The sequence below is a fragment of the Moschus berezovskii genome, chromosome 6 (genome assembly GCF_049115385.1).
Source record: "Moschus berezovskii isolate FMDL1 chromosome 6, NW_MosBer_1.0, whole genome shotgun sequence".
Classification (NCBI taxonomy): Eukaryota; Metazoa; Chordata; class Mammalia; order Artiodactyla; family Moschidae; genus Moschus; species Moschus berezovskii.
This window is the reverse complement of record NC_142465.1, coordinates 51,928,240-51,944,223: the sequence shown is the minus strand read 5'-3', so window position 1 is coordinate 51,944,223 and position 15,984 is coordinate 51,928,240. Positions and strand designations below refer to the sequence as shown.

At 38.8% G+C, this 15,984-nt stretch overlaps 1 protein-coding gene across 5 annotated transcripts in view; it reads right to left on the bottom strand.

Annotated features, from left to right (window-relative positions):
* The window catches only part of GRIP1 (glutamate receptor interacting protein 1), a 770,922-nt gene that overhangs the window by 216,878 nt on the left and 538,060 nt on the right, over positions 1 to 15,984 (bottom strand). The window lies entirely within an intron of this gene.

Below are 15,984 nucleotides of genomic sequence, written 5' to 3'. Positions count from 1 at the left end.
ACTGATAAATAAATATCCATGAATATCAGTAACAGGAAGACAAGGAAGGAATAAAATGGCTCAATGGGCACTAAGAATAAACTAGTAGAAGAACAAAGGAAAGGAAAAGAAATATTATATTTCAGAGAAGCAGATGTCAGAGTATTAGTATTGCAGGGGAATAAAGACACACAGAAGTAGTGGGTTTCTACTGAAATTATGAATGGGCATCCAGTGGCAAATAAAGGGAAAGGGACATTCAGAGTAAGACCAGAGAAGCTAGGTTAAGAAGAGAGAAGGAAAGATGGTTTGGGAAAAGAAGACACATTGCAATGAGCTGGTTTGCCCTTTTAGGAAGAGATGGAAATAACCTGGAGAACCAGAAAAAGAGCAACTGAAGAGACAGAACTAAAGCTCAGTGTATCTGTGACAGTTAGTCAAGAAGCTGAATGAGCAAAACACTAGGTGAAAAAAACCACACAAGTGATAGATCCATCAAATTTTAAGTAAAATGATTTTTTTTAATCTAGGAAAGGATTTAGTCTGACTTGGAATATAGGAGTAATGATCCAGCATGGCAAATATTAGGGTAAAATAGAAAGGAAATATTCTTTTTAGTCGGCATAGGACATTTGTATAGAGTAAAAGAGATGTCTGAGTGACATTAAACATTTTCAAGCATAGGATGTATACTGAGCATATATAAGGTACAATAATTACCTAGTAGACCTACTCAAGCTAGATGACCCAAAGGTTACTTCTGGCCATACTATCAGGCTGCTTTGTTGTTGTAACAAGAAATCATTAAAGGATTAAAAACAGCATTATATTATATATGCAAACTATTAAATATAACAAGGATTTAATTCAGCAACAAGCTTTTGTCATCTGAAAACATTAACTCTCCCAACTAAGTAGGTCATGTTGCAAAACTGAGGAACTCAATTCCTCTTTAGGATGTACTTCTGGTTGAAACGATTCACGATTTCTTCATAAAACTAACAAGGTCTTTGGAAGCAACGACAAAAAGGGAAGATTAACACTACTGTAAGCTGCAATTAACTTAAGAAATGGCAGTCACGCTGTTTCATGTTTATATTCCATTTGTCACACAATTCTTTATATTCTCCCAACCATTAAGACAAACTACCAACGTTCAGATATCAGTACAATCAACAGCATCACTTATGCTTATGAAGCAATATCCTAGATCTTTGACTCTTCTCTTGGTAAATGCGATTTTGAGGATAAACACAAACCACAAAACAAAATGCCTGCCTTATATTACAAAAGTCTTTGCCATTCCATGCCCACCTGAGTTTCTGAACTCTTTGCTCACAATATTGATTTAATAACCAGGCCATATGCTTAACCAAACTTATTATATGCTAAAATCTGGATTCTTCATAAAACCAACTTAAAAATGTATTTCTTTTTATTATCTAAAGCTTTGAAACCATGTATTTATGAGTACAGAGTGCTGAGTCAGGAGATACAGATCACAACAATCAGTTTCAGGGACAGCATCTTGGAAGCCTAAAGGCTTTCTCAAGTTTTCAATTTGTCTAGAGTCTAGCCAATTAAAGTCTTGACTTGAATCCAGTGTTGGATTTTCTTACAGGGCAGTAAGAGATCTAACCAGGAGACTCTGGAGTGCTTTGCATTTGATGCTTTATTTTAAGGAGCTATGTCTTTAGAAAGTTACCTAGTTTGCGTTACAGAAGTAGTCAACCCTGGCAAAACTGTTTTCTTACTTATATTGGAGAACCATTTCCTTGATTTAGAGCTGAGATAGTCGAGTTATGCACATCCTTAAAGGTTGAAACTGAATTATAGATGGCCACCTGGCCAGCCTCTGCTTATCCATTCCCCAGCCCCTGACTGCACTCCAATGTTAAGACTATCCTTACTAAGCACAGATGAAAGTAAACAATTACCTAGAAGCCAAAATTTGCATTAGTTGAAGGATCAGACCGAAATAAGTTCGATATTATCTAAGAATAGGTTTCTGAAGTCAGTCAGGATGAAGGCAATAATTCCTAATGCAAATGAGGCAGAATCTTGGCAACCTTCATCAGGAGAGTTAAGGTGAACACAGCAACAAAGCAGCATGGCACCTTTTAACATTTATTTTTAAAGAAACTTTTCCTAGGAACATCTGTTTAATTTAAACCCCTAGGAGGTATCATAGGCCTTTTATAAAAACCTATCCATCAGAGAATGGGCATCAGTTCTCTTGATAAGATTTGTTCCAAGTCAAATCTTGACTCAAACTTTGAAAATAGAAATGGAGGGAAGACACTGAATGAATCAGTGGCTGATGCCTCAGTAATATGTTGGTACAAATGTAATTGTGGCTTCAGACTGTGAATTTTAAATCATTATTACTAGGTTCGAACACATATTTATGTATCAAAACAGGAATCATTACAATAGAAACATTTTTCCGAAGAGAAATAAGCTTGCTTATTCTCGTAGTGTCCTGGGATTCCAGAACTCTTGGAAAAGCTGGCTGTGGAAGCATTTTCCCTGCAAAAGGTTGTCAAGATGCTAGAAGAAGTGGTAGTCAGTTGCCAAGAGGTCAGGTGAATATAGTAGAATAGGCAAAACATCGTAGACTAATTTGTTCAACTTTGAAGCGTTGCTCGCGTGATGTGCAGCTGGGTGCTGTAGTGGAGAAGAATTGGGCCCGTTCTGTTCACCAATTCTGGCTGCAGGCATTGCAGTTTTTGGTGCATCTCATTGATTTGCTGAGCATACTTCTCAGATGTAATAGTTTTTCCGGGATTCAGAACGCTGCTGTGGATCAGACTGGCATCATATCACCGAATAGTGACCATGACTTTTTTTTTTGGTGCAACTTTGGCTTTCAGAAGTGCTTCTTCCTGGTCCATCCACTGACCTAATCATTGCCAGTTGACTTGTAAAATCCACTTTTCATTGCATGTCACAATTCAATCAAGAAATGGTTCGTTGTTGTTGCACAGAATAAGAGAAAAATTTGTTTTTTTGTCTAACATCATTTCCATAGTTTAATAAGTCATTAGCACAAAAACATAAAGCAAGAAATGCACATTAAAATGATGTATAATATAACCACATTTAAGAATGGATTCTAATATCAAACGGCAAAGTTCAACAATGCAAAACCACAATTACTTTTGCACCAACTGAATACAATGGAATATTCAGTTCAGTTCAGTTCAGTTGCTCAGTCGTGTCCGACTGTTTGCGACCCCAGGAATCACAGCACGCCAGGCCTCCCTGTCCATCACCAGCTCCCGGAGTTCACCCAAACTCATGTCCATAGAGTCGGTGATGCCATCCAGCCATCTCATTCTCTGTCGTCCCCTTCTCCTCCCGCCCCCAACCTTTCCCAGCATCAGAGTCTTTTCCAGTGAGTCAACTCGTCACATGAGGTGGCCAAAGTATTGAAGTTTCAGCTTTTGCATCAGTCCCTCCAATGAACACCCAGGAATGATCTCCTCTAGAATGGACTGGTTGGATCTCCTTGCAGTACAAGGGACTGATGCACACTATTACATTTAGAATGGATAAACAATAAGATCTTACTGTATAGCACAGGGAACTATATCCAGTCTCCTAGGATAAACCATAATGGAAAAGAATATAAAATAAGAATGTACATATGTTTATAAATGAGCCACTTGGCTGTGCAACACAAATTAGAGCAACATTGTAAATCAACTATATTTCAATTTAAAATGTAATAAATAAAATAAATGCCAATACAATTAATTCACTGTTGCTCAGTAAAGAGCTCAAAAGTTTCATTGAATTACAAGATCTATGTTAATACTTTTCATTTATCAGGAAGACACAAAATAGGCTTTCAAGTTCCAACTAATTCCATAAGTGAATTAAAAAATAGGGGAAATAACAAAAAAGGAATCAATCTATAGATAGTTCTAGGACAGTGCTTACCCCCTAGTATGCATTCATTAAACATTTGCTGATAGACAATTAAATTGTATTTAACTTTTCAAATTAGAGCATTTATTGTAAACAAGCAACATGAAGAAAGTCAAACACTTGTTATTAGCTAACCTCCCTCCTCCCTCTGATTTCTATTTTCTAGGTTTACACCTATTCCTTTTAAAGCCATATCACCATCTACTAGTTATTAAGTATTTCCTTATTGCATGTTCAAAATTTGCGACTATTTATAAAATTAATATTGAAATATATTTCCTTTAATATCCATTCAGACTACAGAAGGTTTATTGAGTAACCTTTAACATAATGCCTTTAAACAAAAGAATTCCGATTTTTATACCAGACTCTCCGCCTTGACTTTATGGTTATTAACAAGGGATCTTTATGGAAAGTCACTACAGGACAAAGGAGGCATTCAGCAAGTGAGTCAACGTGGCAAGTAATCATCAAGGCATCACAGGGTATCAGAACTGTCGGCCTATTAAAATGGCAACATAGCAGCTAGATAATCACTGTCACATATGATGGCTGCCCACTGTCACTGGTCATAACAAGAAAGAGCATGGATCCCCTTTATGGTGACTCCCCAAGAGGCTAGGGAAAATGCCCTCCATTAAATGGAGAATGGACACTGTGACAGAGACAGAAAGGGCTTAGTCAAGCGCATACTTAAAACAGAAGTTGAACAATGGGGGGACCATCTGTCCCTCTCATTCCTCCTAATTTGACCAGTCTCCTTATGTACTAATCACAGGAGGGGCAAACACAGATCATTTGTTTTGATACATGTTCCAAGTGAAGCTGGTATTTACAAACTTGGCAAGCAAACAGCAGGGACCCAAGAAGCCAGGCTTCATTCTGCATCATGACCAAAGCTCATGCTGGAAGGGGAGAATCCCATCTTGAGGAATGGACTCATGTCCCCTCATGTTCTTGTAACCTTGAACGGTTGCCTAGCATCAAATATCACCCATGTGTAATCAGGCTAGTCCTTGTCTCCATCTTCTACCTCTCCCAATCTGAGTCTGGGCTTCTTCCCAGAGGAACCAGATATGACTATGGTTTTAAGAATCTCTAGCTGTGTTCAGGGCTTTGTTGAAAAAAAATTTAATTTCCTTTGGCTGAGACTAATCAGCCTATGCTAAACAATTTCTAACAACTAATTATGCACAATTGAGGCACCTGCTAAGCCAGCAGATCCCTCAACTTTTTGATTAGGAAAAAAAAAGAGGCATTTTGTGCAATTACACATTATGACCATTTCCTAGCAGCAGGGAGACAGCTAGCTCATGCCACAACGTTCATGTACATCGTTAAGAGCAGGGTAGAAAACTGTTTTTCGTGATTGAACAAAATGACTTCCACTGTGAAGGAAATAATGTGTCCATAGAATTCGATTACATTTCACAAATTTTAGTGCCTACTATGTGCAAGGGCTTCCCGGGTAGCTCAGCATGGAAAGAATCTTCCTGCAATGCAGGAGATCCCAGTTTGATTCCTGGGTTGGGAAGTTCCCCTGGAGAAAGGATAGGGTACCCACTCCAGCATTCTTGGGCTTCCTTGGTAGCTCAGATGGTAAAGAATCCACCTGCAATGTGGGAGACCTGGGTTCAATCCCTGGATTGGGAATATCTGCTGGAGGAGGGCATGGCAACCCACTCCAGTATTCTTGCCTGGAGAATCCCCATGGACAGAGGAGCCTAATGGGCTACAGTCCATGGGGTCTCAAATAGTTGAACACAACTGAGTGACTAAGTACAGCATATGTACAAACTAAGAAAGTGGATATAAGACAATAAGACTTGAAGTGGAATGGTGATGGAGGAATCCTTATTACTTCCCAGGATTGAGACTGGAGCATGTGCTTCATTAGCTGAGGATAGAAATAGGCAAGGGCTTACAGTACTGGTGGAGGTGGGAATAGGAGAAGAAAGGAAGCAACACTGTGATCAATTAATGTAGAACTTTGCAATCAGAAAAATCAAGAAACAAGTGATGTTAATTGTCAGTTAACGTGGAAGTTTTGTGTGGTGTGGAACCATAATCTTTCCAGTATTTGGGTTCTGTGACCATCTCATTCCAGCCCAGCAGGAATATATTACAGATTGGCTGTTTCTCTCTCTCTCTCTTTTAAAGTTTAATCAACATGGTCTTCATAGAAAAGACAAAATAGTATAAGGAAGAAAAATTACAGCACCGCACATCTAAAACAGGACAAACAAAATAAAAAACTAACAAAATATATTTTATTTGCCTGGTGTCTCAGATAGCAGAGAATCTGCCTGCTAATGCAGGAGACACAAGTTCGATCCCTGGGTTGGGAAGATCCCCTGGAGAAGGGAATGGCAACCTACTCCGGTATTCTTTCTTGGAGAATCCCATGGACAGAGGAGCCTGGCAGGCTACAGTCCAGAGGATCGCAAAGAGTCAGACATGCATGTCTGAGCGACTAATGAGAGAGAGACGCAAACCTATAAAAAATTTTTTTAAAGAAATAATTCATCTCATTTAATTGGGTTATACTCCAGGCATACATTGTTAACATTTGAAATCAGTTACTGCAATTCAGAAATTTCACAGAATGAAGGAGATAAAGAGAACCACTATCACAAAAGATTCAGAAAAAGCATTTGATAAAATTCAACATATATTCATGATATAAAACTGAGACAAAGAAGCATCTTTACTCTTGAAAACAGTTGACAAACGGTGGCCCTAAGACAGTGCAGCTCATCCTTGTTATAAAATGGGAGTACATTGCACAGAGCTACAGCCATTTATTTGCATTTCATCTCTGGTTGCTTTTTGGCTCCATTGTCAGTTTTGTAGTAGAAACCGAGATTGACAATGGAGCCAAAAAGTGGCCAGAGATAGTATGTTTCTCTCTGTTTGACATCAGACCTCTAGTTCAGTTTGCTGCCTTGCTGGTTTGATGGTGTACTCTAAAATTTAAGCAAGATTTCCTGAGGGCTGGCTGTCACAAGGTTTTGATCATAGAACTTAATTCTGTCTTTCTCCACTTATCAAAATAAGGTATAACTACTAGCACAGGGTCCTGCATAATTTAAAGAAATGCAAACAGAATCATATGGCCAAATATCCTTCTACAATCTGAAATAGTTCTTAATTCCTGATTAAAATGACCCCGTTTTTCTAGGGCAAATGAAATGCACACCCTTAATCTTCCCTAGAGTCAGAGGATTCTGGGTGCAACATAGCTTTAGCGCTATTGTTTTGGCATGAATTCTTGAGAATGAATTGACTTCATTTCCTTCCCTAATGGGATAAAGTGATCCATACAACTAGGTTTAAAGCAGAAGGGAGCAAGAATGATCTGAGCTTGAAGGCAGGAGGCAGAAGGTAGCGTGCTTTTCCATTATAGTCTCTTTCCTATTATGAGATGATTTCTTCTCTCCAACCTTCTATTTCCTCCTCTCTTTGGTCATTTGTTTTGCATCTGCACGGCATCATTGTCTATCCTTGACTCAGCAGGTTTCCTTACAGTTTTTTAATTCTGACACCTAGGTACCTTATAGTCTTAAAGGGGATCAGGTCTTTTGATTTTGAACATTAAAAAAAAAAGTCATTCAAACAGCACAAATTCATTTCAAAAAGGAATGTCTGGCTGTACCTTCACAATGACAGAATGTCCTCTAAAATTATATTAATCACAGTCACATCACCATCTCGGGAATTCAACAGTACAGCTAAAAAGAATACCAACCGTACACCTGTATTGCTACTGGCCTGTATTGTAAGACCGTCTGTCTCCCTCACTGCTCCATCATCCAACACCTTGTTACTCAAAATGAGGTTCACAGATGAGGGCATTGGCATTAGCTAGGAGCTTATCAGAAATGGAGAGTCTCAGACCTCACTCAGACCTATGCAATCAGAGCCTACATTTAATGAAATCTCCAGATGACCTCTACACACGTTAAAGTTCGGAATTGTGTGCTAAGTCACTTCAGTCATGTCCGACTCTTTGTGACCCTATGGACTGTAGCCCGCGAGGCTCCACAGTCCTTGAAATTCTTCAGGCAAGAATACTGGAGTGGGTTGCCATTTCCCTCTCCACAGGATCTTCCTGACCAGGAATTGAACCTGCATCTCCTGCATCGGCAGGTGGGTTCTTTGCCACTAGCAGAAGTTTGGAAAGATCTTCTCTCATTGATTTGACCAACAGCATAGGCACAGGTAGTGAGGATTCATCTGTGCTGTTACCTGACCACGTCAGCGGCAGCCCACCAAGAAGCTGGCAAAATGGCCTCAATATTATCCCTAGACCTCAAATATCAGATTATCAAACTGCTTATGGAATGAATTTCTCAAATGAAAATGAAAACTGCTCCAATGCTATGGTTTTGAGTGAATTTCATTTTCTCCAGATCCACTTTAAACTCTTTAACAGTCCTAACATGGCTGATTTACAGGGGTATCTGGATATATCTAAGGTCAGATTACCTGGAGAAGTTGATTGATTGTAATAATAATAATTAGTTAATTTATACCTTAAAATGGAGACAGAAAATAGCATTGAGTTCCCACCCCCTAGCTAATAAAGAACAACTGAACATGAAAACTCATATCCTACCTTGCAGCAGGGACGTGAAAGAAGAACCTTCTATGGTGGCTGTTGTTTAGTCACTAAGTCATGTCCGACTCTCTGCGACCCTATGACCTGCCAGGTTCCTCTGTATCTGGGATTTCCCAGGCAAGAATACTGGAGTGGGTTGCCATTTCCTTCTCCAGGGGATGTTCCTGACCCAGGGATTGAAACTGCTTGACTGGTGGATTCTTTACTGCTGAGCCACTAGGGAAGCTCCATTTTCCAAGGCACTATCTCCTTAAACTCTTTTTACTTCAGACACAAAGTCACTTCCTTACATCTGCAAAGAAGGCCTCCAGCACAGAACCTGACCTATGATCTTCACTTGGGAGTAAATAGGATCACAGTGGCCCCCAAGCATCTGGTTAACCTCGTGGAGTGGCCTGTGCTAACTGTGCTGTTCCATGATGCCTGCGGGTTTTCTGGAAGAGACGTATCTGGAGCCAGGTTAATTTGTAAATCCTCTCTGAAATTAATGAGCATGAAATTGCACATTTCCTGCCTCTGGCATTCCTATTGCTCATGTGTCTGAATCACAAATGATAACTCCTATGCTTCTTCCTAGTATTGTTTCCAGCAAGGACAGATGAACAAGAGTCACAGATTGGCCTCATCACTAAAAATTTCTAGAGGAATGGACTCTATGCCATAAAGGTCATTTTCATTACCATATCAGATCCTAATTTAAAACTTAAAAATTTTAAATTTAGTACATCTTCTATATTTTCTATATGTAAAGAAGCCTATCTGCTTTAAATCTTTGGCTTGACCATCAGATTATGCTAGCTGACATTTTCCGTACCTCAACACTATGAAATACACATAGGTTCAGTAAGTTCTAAGCATTAGAATAATAATCTGGATGTGTGTTTGTGTGTATGTGTTAGTCACTCAGTCATGTCTGACTCTTTGTGATGCCATGGACTGGAGCCTGCCAGTCTCCTCTGTCCATGGGATTTACCAGGTAAGAATACTGGAGTGAGTTGACATGTCCTTCTCCATGGGATCTTCCCAACCCAGGGATCGAATCTTGGTCTCCTCCACCTCTATTTTGCCCCTTTTCTAGGACTTTTTCTGCATTTCTAATGTAAACTACAGAGAAAAAGAAAGACCTTTTTATAAAATCAGGTCTCTCCAAGAATTTTTCTTTTATATGATATTACTGCAAGTGTTTCTACATTTAGAAATTCTCAGTATGGTGGTTTCTGGAATGGGGTCAAGATTGATGGGAAAAAGAGAGGAAGCAAAATGCAATCTGGATGACTTTATTCTAAGAGATCTGAATTTGTGCCAGTGTGTGAATAAATGCTGGGTGTCATTAGAAGACTGAGTCACACTTGTCTGTGGAGTGGAGCGTTCTTGTCTAGGTTTGATTATCATGAAAATAGCCTTTCAAGCCTTCACCTGCTGCCCTGACAATCAGGAATGTGACAAAATTTTATAACTAAGGTAAGTTTCCAACCTGGTTCAGTGGCTCAGTATTTTTCTTTCTTTCTCTTCTTTTCTTTCCCATTAACCAAGTGTGGTGTAAATGGAAACAAATGTCAACTGCTGGAAAATTACTTTATACAAATAAATGATCAGATACTGCTACTACTGCTGACAAATTCCTAATGAAACTGGAAAAAAAAGAAAAGATAAACATCGCCACCACTGTCCAGACTCAGTTTCCAATATAGAAGCTGAAAATCTGTATCTTTATCTAGCACGCTGGAGTAATAGTTTGGAGCTTGGGGCACAGACTCTTTCCCCAGGGTCACTGATCCGACCGCAGAATGAGGACCTGCATGTGTCAAAGCCCCTGTGTGACCACCAACCCCTTCCTCATGGACTGACGTGTGCAGTGGTCTTAGAATGAATACTCCAAAGAATGTTCCGATATGCTGAGGGAAAGCAACATTTTTTACTGAGATTCTACTTTCATTAATAATCAAAACACCAAGAGACAAGACTTTGTGGTAATGGAGAAAATGGATTAAGCCAGAAGCTATCAGAGTACCAAGTAGAGGGAAGGAAAAGCAAATCTCAGATTGAAACCCTGGGTTGCACATGAGGGACACAAATAACATGAAGAAGAAAGCAAACTTGAGTCAACCAGAAGACTTTTTATGTCAATAATAATGATACTCCTATACACAATGATGGCAAATACTTACTCAGGATTCCCTGTGTGACAGCATGAACCTAAGTCCTTTATATGTAAATCTATCTTTTTTCATCTCAGCCACTCAATAATATTTAAAATTGCAAAAAAAAAAAGATAAGTTCATTTTTACAAAAGCAGTCCTGGTTTTAAGGAAGAACTGGCCAGGTTAATGGTAGATTCCACGGTGAATTCTAAATGGCAGAGCTATTATATTGCTGCTGAACAATGTGGGTATACATATACATGCCTAGCACTGTGCTTAGTACTTCATTTACATTGTCAGTACTTATGACAATGTAATTGCACAGGTATAGGTAGAATTGATGATTCTGAAAATTTGAGGATACAGAGGTTTAGAGAGATGAAATAAGGTGCCTAAATGTTCCCAGGAAGCAAAGGATAGAAATAAAGCTTTAACTTACATGCTCTTTACCACAATGATATATTATTCATCCAAACTTGATTCACATCTTATTTTTTTTTACACTGTTTGTGTGTGTGTGTGTGTGTGTAAGGAAAGGTGCATTTTCATATAGTGGTCACTCCTGGATGTACTCTGGCTGACTATATACCACTGATACAGGGTAGGGACTTGGAACTGTATTTGAAGAGTCCCTTAAATTTCAGTTGAGAAAACAATGTATCATTTCTAGAAGTTTTAAAATCTACTTCCTTCTCATGAACTCTCTGTTTACTTTATAAGATTCAGTTTTCTTTTCCAGAACATAAATCACTTGAAAGAATGCCGTTTAGCCAAGAAGTTCTAAGCATTTTAGGAGATGAAATTTGGCTGAATTTATCTCTCAAACTCCTTCTCTATGCCCACCATGCTCACTGAGAGAATATTTATTATGAACTGGCTCCTACAAGTGGCTTATCACCTTAAAATGAATCAGTAGTGGGACCCTTTCTTTTCTCCTTTAGTATTCCAGACAACATGTTCAGAGCTTGCTGCTTAGAGTATTTCAAGCCTTTCATTAGTGTTCATGTAGCTAGAGGGGTAACATAGATCTTAGACCAGGTGACATGGAGCAATGCAATGAAGAAAATGGTGGGATGACTTGTGTGGTTGGCAATGGAGATGATTGAATCTGTCGTTCCTCTCCCTCTGGCTCTTACACCCCATCTCTACAAATAGCTGGGCTCCAGAGTAGGGAGGCTGCAATCTCTGTTCTCAGACTCAGGAGAGGCTCTGTGTATCAGGGTCACTGGGCAGATAGGTGCAGACTCTTTCCTAAACTAAATTTCACAGAGAACTTTGGGAAACCAGATGAGCACACATCAGCTATTCTTTCCAAGACTGTTATCTCCTTTGGCTTTGGCTCATTTCAGGACCTATCTCTGGGCTCCCTTTATGATAGGTTTTTAGTTTTGAAAATTCCCAGATTTAAGTCAAATTTCTAGGTGTGAGCTAGTGTTGCTATATACTATTTTAAAACCAACACCTTTTTCCACCCAGGGTCGGGAGTGAGAATCACATTTAGATGCCTTGGGAATAACATATTTCACACATATGCCTTGAGTTGTCACATATTTTGCTTTATTAATTCATTGCTAGGTCAAGCAATAGCAGATGACTGCTTATCAAACAGATGACATGTTTTTAATGCATGATTAAAGCAGGATTTATCATGCCTGTCAGAAGCCAGGAAGCCTGTGATTTTCATTATTTAAAGCTGTACTTTAGAGACTCTCTGGTTTTACCTTGAGACATGGTGATTATACAGACAAAACCTTACCAGGGTGTTAGATGAGAGAAAGCTTTTGTATGGAAAACACAAAACCTATTTTTAATACACTAGAATTTTACTATAAAGCAATTTTCGTAGTTCATTCTGCACTGCCACTTATTAGTTACGTTGTCTTGGACAAGTCCCTTCTCTCTGAGTTTCAGTTTCCTCACCTATCAAATGGAAATAGTATCTATTTCATAGAATTGCTGTGAGGACTGTATAAAATGATGTAAACAAAGCACCAGAATTAGCTGATTTCAAGAGCGGGTGGTTACATTCCTTTATCTGGTGAATGAAGAAGCAGAGTGATAGACCAGGGTTAACAAGTATCCCACAGCAACAGTTCTTTACCATTTGAGCCACCAGGGAAACCCTGGTGAACTGATGCTTTCAAATTGTGGTGCTGGAAAAGACTCTTGAGAGTCATTTTGATCTCCTTGGACTGCAAGGAGATCAAACCAGTCAATACTAAAGAAAATCAACCTTGAATATTTATTGGAAGGACTGATGCAGAAGTTGAAGCTCCAATACAGTGGCCACCTGATGGGAACAACTGACTCATTGGAAAAGACCCTGATGCTGGGAAAGATTGAGGGCGGGAGGAGAAGAGGGTAACAGAGGATGAGATGGTTGGATAACATCACCAACTCAATGGACATGAGTTTGAGCAAATTCCGGGCAATAGTGTAGGACAGGGAAGCCTGGTGTGCTGCAGTCCATCGTATCACAAAGAGCTGGATATGACTGAGTGATTGAACAACAACAGTTCAGTTCGGTCGCTCAGTCGTGTCTGACTGCGACTCCATGGACTTTAGCACACCAGGCCTCCCTGTCCATCACCAACTCCCAGAGCTTACTCAAACTCATGTCCATCAAATCGGTGATGCCATTTAACCATCTCATCCTCTGTTGTCCCCTTCTCCTCCTGCCTTCAATCCTTCCCAGCATCAGGGTTTTTTTCAAATGAGTCAGTTCTTTGCCTTAGGTGGCCAAAGTATTAGAGTTTTAGCTTCAGCATCAATCCTTCCAATGAATATTCAGGACTGATTTCCTTTAGGATGGACTGGTTGGATCTCCTTGCAGTCCAAGAGACTATCAAGAGTCTTCTCTAACACCACAGTTCAAAAGCATCAGTTCAACACAGAACAACAACATGTTCCCATGACATTACTTACTGCACTATCTTGCAATAATCAATCTGCTTATCTCCAAGGTATGAACTCCTTCAGGTGGGAATTTTCTTCCATAGTCACAGATATTATTATCCCCATTTTTACAGATGAGAAAACGGAATCTCAGGGAAGTTAAAAATCTCAGGCTAAACAGCTAATTAGTGGCACAGACATGATTTTACCTGACAGGAAAGACCATTTTTTTCCCATCAGTGTCCCACTGCCTCAATAAACAGAGTCTGCACGACAAACAGACTTTAGTGGAGAGGAAAGTCTGTTATTGGGCCACAACAAACTAATCTGAATGTTGCCCAAACCTGTCCTTCCACCTTCTGTCATAATAAAGATGTGAACATTAGATGTATCTTTTTTCCAAGGCCGTGGGCTACTATTTGCTGAATTTCTGGTTGGAGAAATTCATTGATATTAAGTGGTCTATTATGACTCAATTTGTCAGTGGCAAAATAAAAATTAAAACCTAGGTACCTAGATTTAATAGCCCAAAGATTATCAAATTATCTTCATTTGTTTCTGAGACCAATTATTCAGACATACAATTTCCTCACAAATTACTTGCTTGTCTAACTCTCCTTGGGTTATGTCTACTTCATCAACTTCATGACTTTTCCCCATAAATCTTGCCTGAGCAAAGATTCAGCTTTCATAGTTAATTAGGGCAAACAAGGAAAATGCAATTCAACTCTACAAAATGTGAATGTTTAATTTTGAACTGATTTTGTAGCATTATACTCAGTAGGACACTTCCAATTTTCCAATTAAAGAGTTACTGACATGTACAAACATCTAGAATAAAAGAAACTTTCCTTCCATCACTGTTTGTCAGCTTTATTATTGAATTTTGGGACACACCAATCATGAAAGTAATCATGTAAAACTATATTGGATTCTATTAGCAATAAGACCTTAGAGGAGGTTCATTTATGAAAACTGAAACTTTCTCTGACTCACTCTCATCTATCATGTAATTCACTTTAAGGTATTTTAAAATCACATCGTCAAAGCTTTAGAAGGGTACTCCTAAGCATTTAACTCTGAGCCACAGTATGTTTTGAAACAGAGATGTTTTATGAAATTGAATACTGACAGGCAAGTCACTCAGCATTTTTCAATGTAAACACTGTTTATTTACATTTTCCAGATCAGTGTACATCAATGCTACATGAGAAAAGCACAAAGATCTACAAACACATGCATATACATACATACACATACGTACTTCATAGATATATTCATCTGTATATATGTATCTATTTACGAGCACTACTAGGAATAAGAACACATAATAACAAGAGATCTGAAAGGACCCCCAACCTAACGACAGCCCTCCTTTCCTGTTCTGCAGGGCAAAATATTCAATACAATAGGGAGAAGTTGGAGACCACCATCATTATCCCAGTGACTTCTTATTTAGCCTTGCAGTAGAATGACAAGAAGCTTAGAGTTAGTGGAAAGGCCCAAGATGGAAAAGCTTTTGTAATATTCCAGAAACTTAAATCTTCAGAAAACATATGCAAACTTTTGCTTTCATTTATATAATTCATAGACTTTGAAATTCTACTTTTAGGATTGCCACATTCTATCAAAAGATGCTTTCAGAGAAACTATCATTTCTCTTGGAGACAGCCTACAAGTACCTAACAAAGGTGCACAGCATGTAGACGACAGAAGAGCTATGTGAGAAATGAGTTGATCTCAGTGGTCACAAGTGAGTAATTCAAGCACAGCACAGCAGGCACTGTAGAGGTGGGAGTGGTTACCAATGGACAAGCACTATCCACAGTTATTGCATAAAGAAGTAGCTTAGAAAGGTTATGCATGTGTGTGTAGATCTATTGCACAAGTTGGGTACTGTTTTCAAGCACAGCCTGCCTTCACATTTCTTCACTGTACAATAGCAGCTTTTATTGGCTTCTACTTTGCTCAAGACAAGCTTAACAGAACATTTGATATTTATTGTGATAGAAAGTGTAAACAACACGTAATGGCTATTCTGGGCACCATAAAGCTCAGATATTTGCTTCTTTGACAATTAGGGGTGCATTGCAGGCATTTGTGCATTATCTGAAAAACACTCCATTTATGCAAACAGATATAATAAAACTGAAATATGCAAGCAGTGCTGGTGCTTACCCCTAGCAGCATCTTTTCTGTAGGAAACAATTTCAAGGCACACTTTAAAAAATTCCAAGTATTAGAAATTTTAGCTAAGTATCTATTTGGTCAGAAAAATTCTTTGTTAAACCAAGTAGAAAGGTTTTCCACCTTTCTTAAATATCTACAAACTTAATTGAAAGAAAAAAGACTAGTTGGAGAAGTACCAGAAAGCTTCAAGCAATTTGCATAATTAAAACATCTTTTTCTCGTTTC